Raw genomic sequence first — 17,182 nt, 5'->3', positions numbered from 1 at the left:
CGTGCGAATAACTTACGCCATAAAAGCTAAAAATATTTATTAAATCAATGATCTAGATTTTAGGCAAGTATTTTTTGCATAAGGATTCATTTAGAAAGGATTTTACTAAAAACCCTCCGAGTTTTGTAAGCCCTCTTTGGTTGAAAAGGTTTAGAGAGTCGTTAATTGGGCATCGTTCATTCAGGTAACTCGCTCTTTGAAAGTATTTATTATCGAATCCATATTCAAAGATGTATGAAAAGGTTATAGGACGAAAAAGTAACCAAAAGTAACCATCATATGCATTCATAATAATAGAATATAATAATTCAAAAATCGAAGTCTAAATTTCAAGTTCCTTTCCGTTTTTTATTATATCTGCTGAGATAACCCATTGATTAGAATGCATTCGTCTTAACTGATTAATGGAATCTCCAATCACATTATGTTTATAATTCTTCTCGTAGAAAAACATCGCGAGGAATCTTTCATGTGTTTAATTGCAATGAAATTTTGCCACAGTCCACCAGCATTATTAGGAGGAGCGTGATGAAATTAGCTCATAACTATTTCCTCAATGGAGTAGCAGGTATGAGCCCTCCAGTACGTTACTCTACTTTATTTTATTACATATTAATTTTTTGGTCTTCCTTACATTCACATAATTATTTATATACATAATTTCTCACATGTTATATATATATATATGTTAACTACCTTAATAACTTTTAAGTAAAATAAGTTTTCGTGTCATGTAATCAAAACGCCAAATCTTTAGTCTTAACAAAGGTAAATCCCATAACCAAACCACTTTTGTTCTTATTAATTCCGCTTTTGTATTTGCTTTTAGTTCTAACATTATAACTTGACTGAACTATAGACCAAAAAAAACGATGTTTAATTCTATGAATCACGCTAAAGAAGGTGTACATATTACACAATGTTTTTAAATTGATTTTTATAAATGGCAACCTTTTATTTATGAAATAGGCTAGATAACCTACTTACATTCGTAAAAATAATATAAACATATCGTATCTTTGTATAAACATTACCTTAATTAATGTATCCTTAATAATGTAATTGGGTCATTCGTTAACCCTAATGTTTTGATTTTGAAATTTTCTAGAACCATCCATGAATGACAGAATTAATAAATGAGTGCAAGAATCTAAAATAATTGAACTCAAAGTAATAAAAAGAGTAGGATAGGATATATTATTGCAACAAATGCAGATCATAATTTTATTACAGCAACTAATTTGACTTTAATGTGAAGTGTCATTGGTCGACGACAGCAATGAGGCATTGACGACCAATCAGCGTTAAGAATTAAGTATCTCATTTTGATAACATTTTTAACAACAAAACAAACAGTAATACTTAAATATTATAAAATGAATGGTTTGTGTCAAAACAGATATGTATAAAACCCTATCAAGTAAACTTACTAATAATAAACACTTCTTTTATTTATAGAAGGGAGATCGGCAAACATATATCTTCTAATTTTTCTAATAATAAATTTTTTGTCCCTTGTAATTTTGTAACCCCTTGTAAACCCTTGTAATTTTATGTCCCTTGGGACATAACATCTCAGTTCCCAAGGTTGGTGGCACATTGTCGATATGAGGAATAGTTAATTTTTCTTACAGCGTCATTGTCTATGGGTGATGGTGACCACTTACCATCAGGTGGCCAATATGCTCGTCCGCCAACCTATACCATAAAAATAGATAATTCAGTAATATTTTGCCTGGTGTTCAAACCAGCCACATTCGTTTATGATTTTTGTGTTCTAAGTATTCGGTTGCCCAGATCATAGAACTTACAATGCTTGTTGTGTTTTATACGGAATTGTTTCACTAAGCTTAGTTACTAAGTAACTATACTTGTATAAAATATATAGCCTTTTTAATTATTAGGAATCAATAATTTCTTTATCTTTACCAGGCTTACATACCGAATATAGACAGTAATCAGAGCCGTCTTAAACTATTTGGAGTTGGAATTAATTTGGAGCCTTTTTGGTAGATATTTATGACCATTAAGCAAATATTAAATAAGCATTAGCGTGGAGTTAATACCTGTTGACCTCCAAGCAGGATATATTAATTTAAATAACTGTATTAACTAACATGACTTTATATTTTTTAAATGTTGAAAAAGAGTAACTACTGATTTTCTTGCCGGTTCTTCTCGGTAGAATCTACTTTCCGACCCGGTGGTAGCTTCACTTGATTGTAAAACGACGATTCAAAAGTGCTTGTAAAAGCCTACTAGAATAAAGTTTATTTTGATTTGATTTGAATAATTTGCTAACAGGCCTTAAGTATATTTTGATACGGTGCGGTAATTTTAAATTTGTAAATTCGTTGGAATCTGGAAGTTATACTTTCGATAAATATGTTAATTATTTCTTATTAATATGGCAACTTCGAAAATATACATTGTGAGCAAAAACGTGTAAAAGAAATTTTTTCGGGGACCCCGGCACGTGCCCTATTTGCCGAATGGTAAATACGGAAATTATAATAACAAATTATTATAATAGAAGTTAAGTTATAGTTTTAGTTTTGTAAAGCAAAGATATTAGTGGTTTTTTTTAAACGTTAACTAATAAGTGAAGTTATAATTTTACTTTTAAGTATTTATGTTTTTAATTTATTAACCCTATAAAATTGTGTATTAATATATAAAATATTACTATAATATTAATAGATAGAACAAATTGTTATCAGACAATATTTCAAGATTGTATTTTGAAAACTTCAATAGATTTATTAACTGTTGTATGCTGTTGGTACAAAGTATTTTACATGACCATACCAAGCATTTTTGATTATACTTATAGAGTACATTGACAAGGAACAGGGAACATGCATTCAGTAAGTCTCGGCTGTGGTTACTGGTCAATGAACTGTCACGATACAGCATGTTTGTAAGAATAAAAAAAAAACAGAAATCATTCAAATTTAAATTAAGAATTACTAAAAAGTTTCTATATCGAACGTACTGGAAATTGTTATAATTAGTGTACATAGGTATTCTATTATCACTAACTCATACGCATGATAATTTAATCTAGGTAAACAATATGTTAGATATACTTGAAACAATTAGCGAATTTAACTATTTTCGGACGTAATATCAGACCAGAGACAATATTTTCGTATCTGTTATTTTTAATTTAATTGAAACAATATGAAGAATATAACGTCATTTATGTAAAAAAAAATGATTTTCTTAATTTTAAAACCACTGGTAATTTTATTGCCACAATAATCATTCAACTCAATTTAATGTAATTCGAAGAATCAAAGGCTGTATAGTGCAATATCGTTGTCCGGATGTTATAATTAATAAAAAAATAATAATCGACTTTTCATATCCATCTGTCATTCTTCCACATTATACTAATACTAAACTTAGTTTTTACAAAGAGATCGATAAAAAACGTAACAATAACTTGTTATTTAATTTATCTGTGTAAATATTAAACATACTGACTTTACTGTTTTATTATATATTTAGATAAATAAATATACGCAATGGCACATGACTTTAAGATATTGTTTGCGATAAGAACATCTCGGAAATATTAGCATATCTGTATATGGAATGATAAAGACATTAAGAGGTTTGGAAGTAATACCTAATAAAGATAATGTCGGTATCGCTTTCACGGATAAAATTTTACTGTGTTCCAAAATATTCCAATTTGTACGAAATTTTGATATGAACATCGTTAAATCAAAGCAACCATGCAATGATTTTATTGGAAAATAGGTTCTAAATTTTAATACCTTTGCGCAAACTGAAGCAAAAAAAAATATAAAACTCAAATAAATATAATACATATTTATGTTATTTTATTAAACGCTTCCGAAGGATTTAAGTAACTTATTTAATGAAGAAAACGATACGTCAATTGACGTCAGAAGTAAATTAATGATAGCAAAAATCTTACCTTTTCAATCGTTGTGTGGTAGTCGCTGTTGATATGTGAATTTCTTACGAAAAATATAGTAACAAAATTATAAACTACGGGTCGAAAAGTTCACACGTAGCTATTGACTATCGAGAAACGTAACTTTTTCTTAAAAATTTTCATCTTCCTCTTTACGAACGGATCCACTGTGACTGTTTTAATTTCAAAAAAAGAATTCGTCAATTACGCATTAAAAACTCTTTTCTTAAAACACTATAAATCAAAACGCTGATTACCAAAAAAGCCATTTGCGTTGTGACCGATTCGAAACTTTCGCGGTTTAATTTTGAAAATAGAATGCCCCGACGTCAACCGTCACGGCGGCGCGGTTAAAGGAAATACAGCTGTAGGTATATTATTTATTTCTATTGAAAGATTAGCCTTTTATTGCCGGAATGGTGCGTAAGTCTTGCCCACGCTCACGGTCCGCGACGCGACTGAATGCGATCCTTTTCGTCGTCAAATATTCTCCTTAATAATTTAAGACCGGTGTTCATGATATAGGGCTTTGTATATGGATCTCGGTGTCACTTAACGTGTAGGTATACACGCGTCGAAACACATATAGAGATGATACAACAATTACTTTATCTATTTACTAAATTAATGTTAGAGCTAATTGACTCTTTGATTATTTTTATTACTCTTGTCATTTACTTGTTTAAAAATAATGATAAGTTTAAATTAATCACTTTTTAAATAATATAAAATCCATTGTATATTTGCCTAAGCAAAAAAAATGCAAATTCTGATAAAAAAATTACATGCTTCTAACATGCTAGGAAATCATAATTTCCAGTCGAGGTCAAAAGTGTTATCTATCTTAAGTATGTTGTCAATTCAAAACACTGTTCGAAGGAGTATACATGTATATTCGAAATGAGAAGCAAAAAAATAAACGCATTACAATTATACAATAAATACGCCAAAGAAAGGTTTCATATGTACGTACATTCATAGAACCAACTTCGAAGAATCAGAATTATAGAATTAAAATTAAACGAATGTTACAGCATATGTAGTTTCTTCTCATGTGTAATTTGAATATCTTAACTAGATAAATTATTACATTGTGGCTCATGAGTGCAAATAATTGTTTACTCGTAAAAACTAATAAAGCTTAAATCACAGAAATGAATCGAGCAAATTTTCTAAAAAAAAAACACATGTCGAACCTCGTTTTCAATTATTTAAAAATGGATGGAATTATGCTTCTGAATGAAACAATTGAATAAAAGTATTGGATTAATGAATGGTATTAAGTCCAGTGATGTGATGATGGCTCATGTTACGATCACTCACATTAAAACAGTAAAAAGGATATCGACTCCATTATAAAATCCGAAAGGATATTGAAACATATACGGCGAATTAACAGCTCCATACAATATCCCGATATACGATTTATATGTACGTGCCTCAATAATTTTATTGTACACTTAGTACGCCTACATCTTAGTCTTTGTTCTGTACCCATTATAGTAGAAATTTGTTCGGTCAGCATCTCATTCCTAAGATGCTTAGCGAATTTATAAAAATGTGCACTTAAAAATAGATTCTATTTCATCGTCAATAAAAACTAGAATTGCCTTCGTGTCATTTTATTAGTATAAATCGATCGTCTGGACGGAACACTTATATTCTATGTGTTAGATGTAGACATCATTGATCCCAATGTATTAGGATCCCATGCGTGCTGGAGCACGTGTAACGTCTAAGGTTTTAATGATTGAAACAGTTGAACTACTTACTCATATATGTCTTATAAAAAGTATGTAACATGATAGTATTATAACATTCAACAACCTCAATATTATTATAAATACATAAATATATCTACACAATTATAAATGACGTAATTTATGACGTTTATTATGTATTTTATAATTATGTAAGCCCGTCTGGGTACCACCCACTCATCAAACATTCTACCATCGAACAACAGTACTTAGTATTGTTGTGTTCCGGTTTGAAGGGTGAGTGAGCCAGTGTAACTACAGACACAAAGGACATACCATCTTAGTTCCCAAGGTTGGTGGCGCATTGGAAATATAAAGAATGGTTAATGTTTCTAACACCGCCAGTTGGCCCATATGCTCGTCCGCAAACCTATAGCATAAAAAACAGTTTATTTCGTAGTCTAACTCTGCTTAACTATCTCTGATAATCTATATTGATAGATAAAACTTTGACTGGAAGATCCAGCACATTTCGAAGAATATTTAATGAGCTTCGCTTTACAGTTTGGCCCTTAAATAAATACTATTGACGTGACAAACGTGTACTTTACGTTCTAAGATTACGTATCGTGATGTATCTTAAGACAAGAGATCGGGTGATGAATTAATTTATTTGTCGTTAGTTTAATGATTATCCAACTAAGCGGCTATTTGTTCAATTTAAGATTGTTTCCGATTACACCGGCAGAAACTGTATGTACTTGAAAAAATGTCCATAAATCCGTTTTAACAAAAAGTATTATACGTGTCTCAAAATGGCGACGTATGTATGACGTCATCATATTAACAGACTTAGATATGTAATTGCCTACTAGTATTACACCTCAATCTGAAACAGTGATTATAGATTCAAACCCACCAAGAATCACTGACTTTATGGTGCTTAATTAGTAATTATAAATCATCTTGGATGAAAATCTGCGACCTATGTGACGAAAGACTGGCATGGTGTCAGCGTGATGGAAATGTTCCAAATCTTCTTCACAAAAGGGTAGGATCTTAGGACAGCATTGATGCATATGTACAGGATTATGAAACGTTTACGTTTGTATATATCTTTGTTCATGTTTATTCCCTGCCATTTATAATGTAAGGCTCTCTATTTGTTGTCTGGAAGTTTTTGCTCTTATAGCAGCTAATATGAGGCCGCCTATTATGTTTTTTACTATATTCTTACTTACATACAGTATCGCAAAAGTTAATTTAACTCCGACCAATTTTATACAACGATGTATAAAAGACCAATGTCGGCTATTCTCAACGGAGACTAACCATCTGCGTAAGTATTTTAGTACCTTGTGTACTTCTATGTGAATAAATCCAAGTGTAAACTTATAATTATTCACTTTCATAGTTCGATCGATTGGACAGAAAGAGCATTTGTTGTGAATTTTCGCAACAATATTGATTTATAAAAACGAATATTGCTAATTTTCTTTATATATACGACAGTACCACTAAATATAAGACAATTCCTCCAATGATTCGTGGAACTATTTTTCTAGCAATTCTTAAATTTTAGCTTTATGCGACATCTCACCCACGAGTAGCACACCTGCTGCTACCTAAACAAATTCTTGTATTGATACTAAAAAGTCTATCTTTTGTTTTTGCATTGGCAGACCAGCAGAGAATTAAGAGAAGAAAAAAAAGGTTTGTTCGTTGTTGACATTAAATATGACTAAATTATTGTATTAGTATGTTCCAAACCTTCTCTTCAAAGTTCAAAGGGAGAGGAGGCCTTAGGCCAGTGATGAGAAATTTACAGGCTGTTGTTTTTGTTGTTGTATTGTACTGAACTTTTTTTTATTATCGATAATGACCGAAGCCCGAGCCCTGTCGTTTTAATAAAACTATAGCGCCGATATGTGCGAATCTTTTTCGGAACGCATAAACTCACGAATTCTGGAGAAGATTTGAATGCACAATTAAATTCAGCTAAATCAATTGCAATATGTAATTTTTCAAATGATAAAATCAATGATTTAATAAAAGAACTTTCAATTATTTAAGAAGCTGAATAAATTGTATTGTATTTAGCAAATTTAAATTTTAGTGATAAAACTCGCCCGATATGCACAAAGTTTGAACTGCGCAACACATGTAAACAAAATTGCTAGAAAAGCTTGTTCAGGATAACGACTGTAAAAAAGTTATACGATTTTCAACTGGAACGAACAAAACCAAACAAACGTATTTTCTAAACTGTCCGTTTCAATAGAAACTGTACGAAACGAAACATGAAAAGCATAAAATGTTTGAAAATTATGTTCAACGTAAACTACTTATCTGCTTCTTTGTATTTTTTTTAATGTTATTGGTTGGCGGATGAGCATATGGGCCACCGTATTGTAAGTAGTCCCCACCGCCCATAAACAATGGCGCTGTAAGAAACGTTAACTATTCCTTTCACCGTCAAAGCGTCCTAGGAAACTAAGAAGTTATGTCCCTAGTTACAGGCACTAGGCACTGGTTACACTGGCTCACTTACCCTTCAAACCGGAACACAACAATACCAAGTACTTTGTTTGGCGGTAGAATATCTGATGAGTGGGTGCTACCTACCCAGACGGGCTTGCAAAAAGCCCAATCACCAAGAAAATACACATATTGTTACAGAGTAACCCTAGCCCACAATACGGTGTTATGACATTTGACTCTATATCGTAATTTATATCATAATGTTATTGCATATTATGAATATAGCAGGAGCTAATTTACTTTATTGTATAATTGTAATTAATTGATCAATAATTTGTAAAACTGTAATCAATATTATTTTATATGGCATAGCATTTAATACTGGTATGTAACATTATTTCTTATTTTGACAATGATTGAGCTGTCATTATGAAACAATTGGACGATAGCGTGGCATTCAAACAAAAGATAGAGAGATTGGAACATAATTGTAAAACGATAATATTATTTTGGCCATCCCGAACTACTGAAATTACAATATATAAAATTATGTGACTTTTTATAATTTTAATATAATTATTATTTTGCTTCTGCCTTGATCTGTAGCTAATAGCCCTGATGAGAATGACAGCCGGGATGACCTTGAGCTATACGCAATAGTTGACAATATTTGTATTCGAGAACATCTTCGGACTCTGAAACATTGAGCCATGAATGGAGTATAGCATGGGAGGTACTACGATTGGGTTATATCAACAAGATTCCACGGTCTCTCTAATCCGTGTCAATTTAACGGTATATACTACAAAACCTGGTTCCAGATATCCAGGCCCAATTCAAAAGGTTTTCATTTCGTAAAAAAAGTAACATAACATAACATAAAAACAGCCAGTAAATTCCCACTGCTGGTCAAAAGGGCTCCTCTCCTTTTGAGGAGAATAGAAAAAAAAGTAAAGTAACAGCCTGTAAATTCCCACTGCTGGGCTAAAGGCCTCCTCTCCCTTTGAGGAGAAGGTTTGGAACATATTCCACCACGCTGTTCCAATGCGGGTTGGTGGAATACACATGTGGCAGAATTTCTATGAAATTTGTCACATGCAGGTTACCTCACGATGTTTTCCTTCACCGCTGAGCACAAGATGAATTATAAAGACCCGCAATCATCGGTTAAGATGCACGCGTTCTAACCACTGGGCCATGAGGAGAATGCCTGAGGAGAATGTTTGGAACATATTCCACCACGCTGTTCCAATGAGGGTTGGTAGAATACACATGTGGCAGAATTTCAATGAAATTAGACACATGCAGGTTTCCTCACGATGTTTTCCTTCACCGGTGAGCACGAGATGAATTATAAAGACAAATTAAGCACATGAATCAGTGGTGTTTGCCTGGATTTGAACCCGCAATCATCAGTTAAGATGCACGCGTTCTAACCACTGGGCCATCTCGACTCGTGTAAAAAAAGTAGCTTGATTGAGCTTGACGGCGATAATAGTCATTGGTTATCACTATTTTACACAGATTCTATTGATATTAACTATATCGTCATTATTGATAAATACCTAGGGTGCTATTTAGGAAACTAATTCAAAACTCGACGTTGCTTTCCTATACCTACTCGTACATATATCAATGTTATAAAGCTACAAAGCTTATCCGGTCAAACGCGCTAGTCTCAGGAACTGCTAGTATTTTTAATAATAAGGTTTACTGTAGATATCCCATTTATTTAATTGTTCAGTAATGGTTAATTTCAGCTGATACTCATTTTATATATGAAACAGATGTATTCCTTATACGAGTTCGGAAATACCGCAGCGCAGAACCATTAGTGACCTGACTGTACTATTTATTTAGTAGCTAGTTTACAAATGTTGCAAATCACGAAATCCTGAATCGGACTATAAGTGATTTGGTTTTTCTTTCCAGAAGCGATTCCTCAGTAACAACTCGGAGTTTAGTAGTTTGCCGTAAAACACATTAATCGTGTTCATGCGCCTGAAAACTTCCGATCATTTCGATTCTGCCATCTCATCGGAATGAAATGATAAATATTTCGAATCTCACTCACGTAATTGCCGACCTTTTCATTTTTACCTTCGCCATTGAAAAATAAACTTTGTCCTAAAACAAATATGTACTTATATTACGACACAACTTATATGTAGCATTGGCAAATTCAATAAAACCGATTACTGCTGATTTATACAACCAATATAAATAGCTTCCTATCGCTCCATTCGACGATATTCGTCGCTATAGATTCTCGCGTCAGATCAATCCGAGAAAGCAAGTGCATGTAAATCGACGAATATATTAGTTCATACAATATTACAAGTAATTACGTTTGGGTAAAGATCATATTAACATAAGAAAATAATATTGATAATTTAGGATAACGTACTTAATTCGCATGTGATCGGTTTTACGAATATTGACGACGGTACATCTAAGTTTTGTCGTACTATACACAGATAAGGAAACAAATCGTGACTATAAAAATATTATTACTTAAGTCATTACCTTACGTTGCATAAAAAGAAACGTTTTTTCCACACAATAATATATTTACTAAAATAGATATAATTACTACAAAACACTTTTGCTCATTTTACACGTGACTAATCTTACAACATCTGGTATGAAAAAACAAAAGTTCATCCGGTTTGCTGGAAGTCTTTTTGCTTTTGAGCTCGTTAAGTTACGACCTGGATGGTTAATATGCTAGTTTATTTTTAAGTTTACACGAAAATATATAGCTATTGTAATGCTATATTATATATAAGTAATATTTTATTAGTTTAGTTTAGTTGTCATGCGTTAGGCAAAAAGTCTATGTACTTCCTGTAGTTCCTGAGTTCAAATTTAGTTCATACCAAATATCATGAATTTCGGTTCTGTGGTTTGTTAGTGAAAGAGCGACACACAGACAGGGTAACTTTTATAACTCATAATATATATAGATTGCGATTGCTTGTCTTGTCTTGAAGATATATGTGGGCCAATTCAACAGTTAAGGCCATTGCAGAAACTGTATGTGGTTTCCATATCATATCGTTGATACCTTAAATACTCCTCTTCATCAATCACTTAGCGAACTTCGAAATACCTCCGCTGAAGTGGGAAGACCATATTAATAAGACTTAGTTATAATAAGGAGGATTGCAAGTAGAAGCTTAAAAGCAACCGATGCGTTTACTTAGCAAAGTAGTGGTTTACATTGCGAAACCCGAGTTATTAATAATGAAAATTATTTCAGAAATAACATAGCTGAAAACTTGAATTATCACATATTAACTTATTTAATTGTAAGAGTCGATGCTTATAAATACGTAAATAATTTTGAATAATAATCGGATGGAGTTAAAGTATAAAAAAAACATGAATTTCCTCTTCCTCTAAGAGTTATAAGTATATACAAGTATATAGGTTAGGGTACAAGAGGAAAAGCTATTTATATTAAACTAGCAACCCGCCCCGGCTTCGCAAGTGTTCAATGATATGACATTACAGTGGAAACTTCTAAAATTATCAGTGTTTCTTTACGAAATTGTCCATGTATTATACATAAAAATCATCTTCTCGAATCACTCTATCTATAAAAAAAAAACGCATCAAAATCCCTTGCGTAGTTTTAAAAATTTAATCATACATTGGATATAGGGACATAGAAAGCGACTTTGTTATCACTCTTTTCAAGTGCTAGCTCGTATTTAAATTCGCAGGTGTAAGTTAATAACCAGATGGCTAATACCATAAGCTGTCTTCACGACAAATTAGTATACAATGTAATAATTATTTAAAAATCTTGAACAAGACCTTATTTTCGACTTTTATTCACGTAGGTCGTAGGTACGTCAAATTTCACGTGTATTATAAATAACCGAACACTATACGTGCTGCTCCTATGTCAGTAACTTTAAACACATTTTTTTATCTATCTAAATATAAATAGCCCAGCTGAGATGGCCCAGTGGTTAAAACGCGTTCATCTTAGCCGATGATTGCGAGTTCAAACCCAGGCCAACACCACTATATATATGTGCTTAATTTGTGTTTTGTAATTCATCTCGTGCTCGGCGGTGAAGGAAAACATCGTGAAGAAACCTGCATGTGTCTAATTTCATCGAAATTCTGCCACATGTGCATTCTACCAACCCGCATTGGAACAGCGTGGTGGAATATGTTCCAAATTTCTCTCCTTAATGGAAGAGGAATTTAACAGGCTGTTACTTTTTACTTACTTTAAATATAAATAGACTTTCAAAGAATCATTAAGGAGATCGCGCTCTTTACAGTTTGACAACAATGTTGACAAATATCAACGCTCAGTAAATCTAGTTTGTAAAATAAATTGCGGCGCATTAATACCTTTTCGCTCGAGTATGAAATATCAGTTTACAAACTTCAGTTTAAGAGCCATTTTATTGGAATTCAATGGAGGAAATGACACATAAAATGCGACAAATAGGTAAAAACGTCATCGCTGCTGTAGTTATTTGAAAGCCCTTCAAATAAGAAAAGACGTATCAAAGACTCGTGTCTGCTTTACTGAATTTCAGTGTTGACTATTCTCAAGAGGCGAGCTTACTTTTTCTGTATGAGAGAAATATTAAATTTACCGAAGGCAATCTCTCAAAATGCTCTCAAAACGCCCGCTTCCTTAGTCCATAGCAACCAAATTCGACAAGAAAGTAAATACATCCACATCTATATAATACTGGATGAACCGATTCTGATATTTTTTTTTTTATTTGAAAGCTAATGCTTCCCGTTTGGTCCCATTTTGACACAAGATATATAGTAGGGTTTTCTTGGCTGACACCGGCTCCAAAAATAACAATAATTGTAACTACATTATACAATCGTTAATCGACTTTTAAGTAGACTTTATTCATTTCATTTTACTCAGGAGAACTCTAATATATATTTTCAATAAGCAATAATTTTATTACTTTTTAGTGCATATAAATTTGTTTTGAAATAGTCTTTAAATTAAAGTCGGAATGTTTTGTTTATTAACTAGTGTACTAGTCAAAATTGTTTTTCAGAATAACTCCAGTAACAGTATTTTATCAATCGTTTGATCAATCTTGACACATAATGATCTGCAGAATGCAGATGTATATCTATGACTTCTTGGATATAGCAACATTGTAAACACTTATAACTATTACGACTCAATATTTTCATAGACAACATATTTCCATTCCATGCTTTTATTTGCGAATCGATAAGTTTTTCTTAGACTTTCCTACAACAATCCAATGCTCTAAAAATTCATCAGATCTTACGCAATACTTACTCAATTATAAAAAGAAGAGATTAAACGAAACTTAAATATTCAATATGTAACAGAGAGTGCATCTCTATGTGTGTGTGTGTACATACGAGTACACTACTTACAAAAATTGTGCTGCATAAATTTCTTTTACACGTTCGTTTGTTTATTATGTCTGTGCTTATGAACAAAATAAATTCACTTACATTAATTTTTAAATCCTTGAAGCATTTGTGTAATGTTTATCCTTTATTTTCAATATATTTTTCACTGCCACACACAATAACACACACATCAACACAGAACCTACTGTTACCGGGTTTTATGATGATTCTTAACAACATCTTGCTATCTTATCACATCACGTAATCGACATCTTGCTACTGTTAACTACATATTCGCTTTGGTTTTACTTGACACAAACAAACATTAGATAATTATAAGTTCATTTAAAATTTTATGTAAATTCAATGACTTAAATTAATTAACATAATTCGATGACATTTACATTAGAAACTGGTCGTAGTTATACATTTAATACAATTCTGTAAAATGATCACAAAAATGCCTTAAAAAAATAATATTTCGATTTTAATTTAAAGGGATACAATAAACAGGTTCTTTATATTATGATTAATACACTATAAGACATTGGAATTATGAGACACTGCTTAGGACACTGTGGTAGCTTCACTTAATTGTAAAATGACGATTCAGAAGTGCTTGTAAAAGACCACTTGAATAAACTTTATTTAGATTTTGATTTAGGACATGGTTCGGAAAAGGAAACACCCTGACTTGAGGAACCAGAGAAAAAACTCAGCGGGTCTTTTTTGTCTCCAAATAATAAAACCAGTAATCACTTAAGACTTACAATTAATCAAAAATATTATTTTCAATTAATTTCAAAGATAAATTGCTCGTAGTGAGTAGTTGTGCCATATTAAGCAGATCAGCATTAGGTCATTATTTATGTGTTATATTATAACTAATAACAAGATAATACGCATATATATAGTTAGTTTCGCCCACGGCTTCGCTTGTATAAAAAAGTTATTGGTCAGGTGCTATTTACTTGGTGGTAGGGCTTTGTGCTAGACCGTCTGTGTAGGTACCACCCACTCATCAGTTATTCTTCCGCCAAATAACAGTACTCAGTATTGTTATGTTCCGGTTCGAAAGGTGAGTCCCAGACATCTTAGTTCCCAAGGTTGGTGGCATATTGACGATGTAAAGAATAGTTAATATTTACAGAAAGAGTTACTTTCGTATTTATAATATTAATAAAGATTTGCTAAAATATGCTCATAGCTTAGTTTGATCTGGAAAATAGATTTACTTTATACATAGTTTCATTCAAAATAGATACACATGCCAGCCTTATCGCTAAAACAAAGCAAAAAACAGACGTAAAAAGAGGTACGAAGACTGTACAATTACATGACAATTAAATAATAACATAATTAAAATAAATTCATGTACTGTAATTAGTATGTATAATAGATATATATACATACATACATATGTTATATATAATGAGATATAATATACATCTAAAGCTTTATGTTCAAAATTAAGATAAGATAAAATTTAAACGCGAATTTCCTACGTTTTAATCTAACAGTCACCCAGTGTAAATGTCCTGATAATAATATACAATATTTTATCTTTCGACAGAGATGAAATATCTACCACCTGCTGTGTATGCTCATTCAAGATTTTTTTTAAATAAATCCATAAATAAATATGAGACAACATCACATACATTACTCTGATCCCAACGTAAGTAGCTAAAGCACTTGTGTTATGGAAAATCAGAAGTAACGACGTTACCACATACACACAGACCCAAGACAACATAGAAAGCTAATGATAATCTACATTGACTCGGTCAGGAATAGAACCCGGGACCTCGGAGTGGCATACCCATGAAAACCGGTGTACACACCACTCGACCACGGAGGTTGTCAAATTAATATTAATATATACAGTAAGTAAAACGTCTAAAAGGAAATCAATAGCAAAACCAAATAAAGAAATGTTATCCAAGATTTTATTCTCCTGAGCGGATTAAATTTTCAAGAATCCCAACTGTGCTGGACATATCATACACAATTGTGTGTGCAAACATTTACATATTATCAGAGAGATCTCAAGCATAGGATTTAGGGAAGGCTTTACCTACTTTCCATTTCTCGACATAAAAAACCCAATAGCAGTAGAAAATTAAAATGGTTCGCTTTCAATTTCAATTTTACATGTAGTCATTATCAAAGACTGCCTTTTTTGTTTCAGCGTAGAAGTCGTCAGAACAATCCATGCTCCTGGCAATACTACGTTACGTTGAGATTCTTACAGAGTACGAAGGTGATCTCGCCCACCGCACTCCTAATGCGTAAGCTCATGCTTCACACTACCGAGGACCTCACACATCCAAGACAGTAGGGTTATGCATTATATTCAAAGACTGCCTATTTATCTTGTGCTGTTTAGTAAAACGTGCGCCTAGTACACGTCGAGAGTAAATTAGTATAACATATGGCGTGTCAATCGTAGCTGTCACGCACACCAAGGTAATAAATCTAGTGTGTATGTTTTATTTCTTTTGAAGAGTGACACTCTATCTAGATATATAAATAATCTAAGATAGTAATATTATTTATGTATGAAATAATAATATTTTCTCTTCAATCAAGTACTAGGCTGACTGTTGAACAGATGTGATTGGTGCGTTAACGTAGTCCCAAAACGCAAGGTTTGTGTTGATTGGCTAACAAAATGTCAAGCCCAATATTAGACTTGCGTTTTCCACTTGACAGCAAAGTCGCTAGGCGGTAAAAGAGACATTGACACTGAAAACTTTTTTAATCTAATCTTATTAATATCTTATAAGTTGGCGATAGTTATCGAAGTCATTGATAAATTATATCTTTGGAAATCGATTCATCAAAATATCGCTTGACAACTTTCTAAAACTGAAACTGACATCACATCTAACAAAGATTTCTTTTTTTAAATCAACTAGTATTCAATTATTATAAAGTCTATAAATAATAATAGAAACGTTTCTATAAACGGGACAATGATGTAATTTAAAAAAACGGAACTTTCCATCATTCGCCCAGCCTATTTATATATCGGAGTTGTGGTCCAAAGAAATCACTGTTATGATTGCATTTCATCATTTGTACGGTAATTATTTGCAATTATTTTTAACTATATACAATGATGTTCTAGTAAACAGATATGGCATTAACGCACAAAAAGTGAAGTCTAGAAAACGTCCTAATTGGGACGTTTGTCTTTAGTCGTTTTCATCATAATTATGCCAGTAGTACGTTATAATACGTCATAATTACGTAGTAATACGTTTTACGTAATTAGAACATCTAGTTACCCCTTTTACTTATTGTTTTTATCAAGCTATCCTTTTTACTTGTAACGAAATGTAAAATAAACGGCGCGGCACACCTTTTTCTGTTCTTTAGTATGGGTATAAAATATCTATTTATAAACAGAATAACATTGACTGTATACAATTATTTATCACAATGCAAATAACCTACTATACAAAAACTATAACTATTCCCATAAATAAAGTACGTTTTAATATTGATTTTGTTTTACAAACGTGCAAGGTTATTTAAGAAAGTAGAATTACCTAAGGATTCAACAAATGGACATATTAGCAGTGTCTTACGGAACAGAGACATGGTCGCTTACTGAGCACTTCAAAAGAAGGCTTAAAGTCACAAAGAGCAATGGAGC

General features: G+C 32.2%; 1 protein-coding gene across 2 annotated transcripts in view; it reads right to left on the bottom strand.

The window, feature by feature from the left end:
* Nucleotides 1–13,731, bottom strand: part of LOC124539291 (laccase-4-like) — a 136,329-nt gene extending 122,598 nt beyond the window's left edge. The window contains exons 1-2 of one of the 2 annotated variants that reach the window (XM_047116626.1): nucleotides 4,207–4,504; nucleotides 3,950–4,122 (exon numbers count right to left, since the gene is read on the bottom strand). The gene's annotated coding sequence lies outside the window, so the exon portion shown is untranslated. Of the gene's footprint in view, nucleotides 1–3,949; nucleotides 4,123–4,206; nucleotides 4,505–13,620 lie in introns of those variants that run through there. The other variant, XM_047116628.1, reaches the window with a different exon arrangement.
* Nucleotides 13,732–17,182: the final 3,451 nt, after the last annotated feature.

This window comes from Vanessa cardui, chromosome 22 (genome assembly GCF_905220365.1).
Source record: "Vanessa cardui chromosome 22, ilVanCard2.1, whole genome shotgun sequence".
In the NCBI taxonomy this organism is placed as follows: Eukaryota; Metazoa; Arthropoda; class Insecta; order Lepidoptera; family Nymphalidae; genus Vanessa; species Vanessa cardui.
This window is presented reverse-complemented; position numbering and strand designations above follow the sequence as displayed.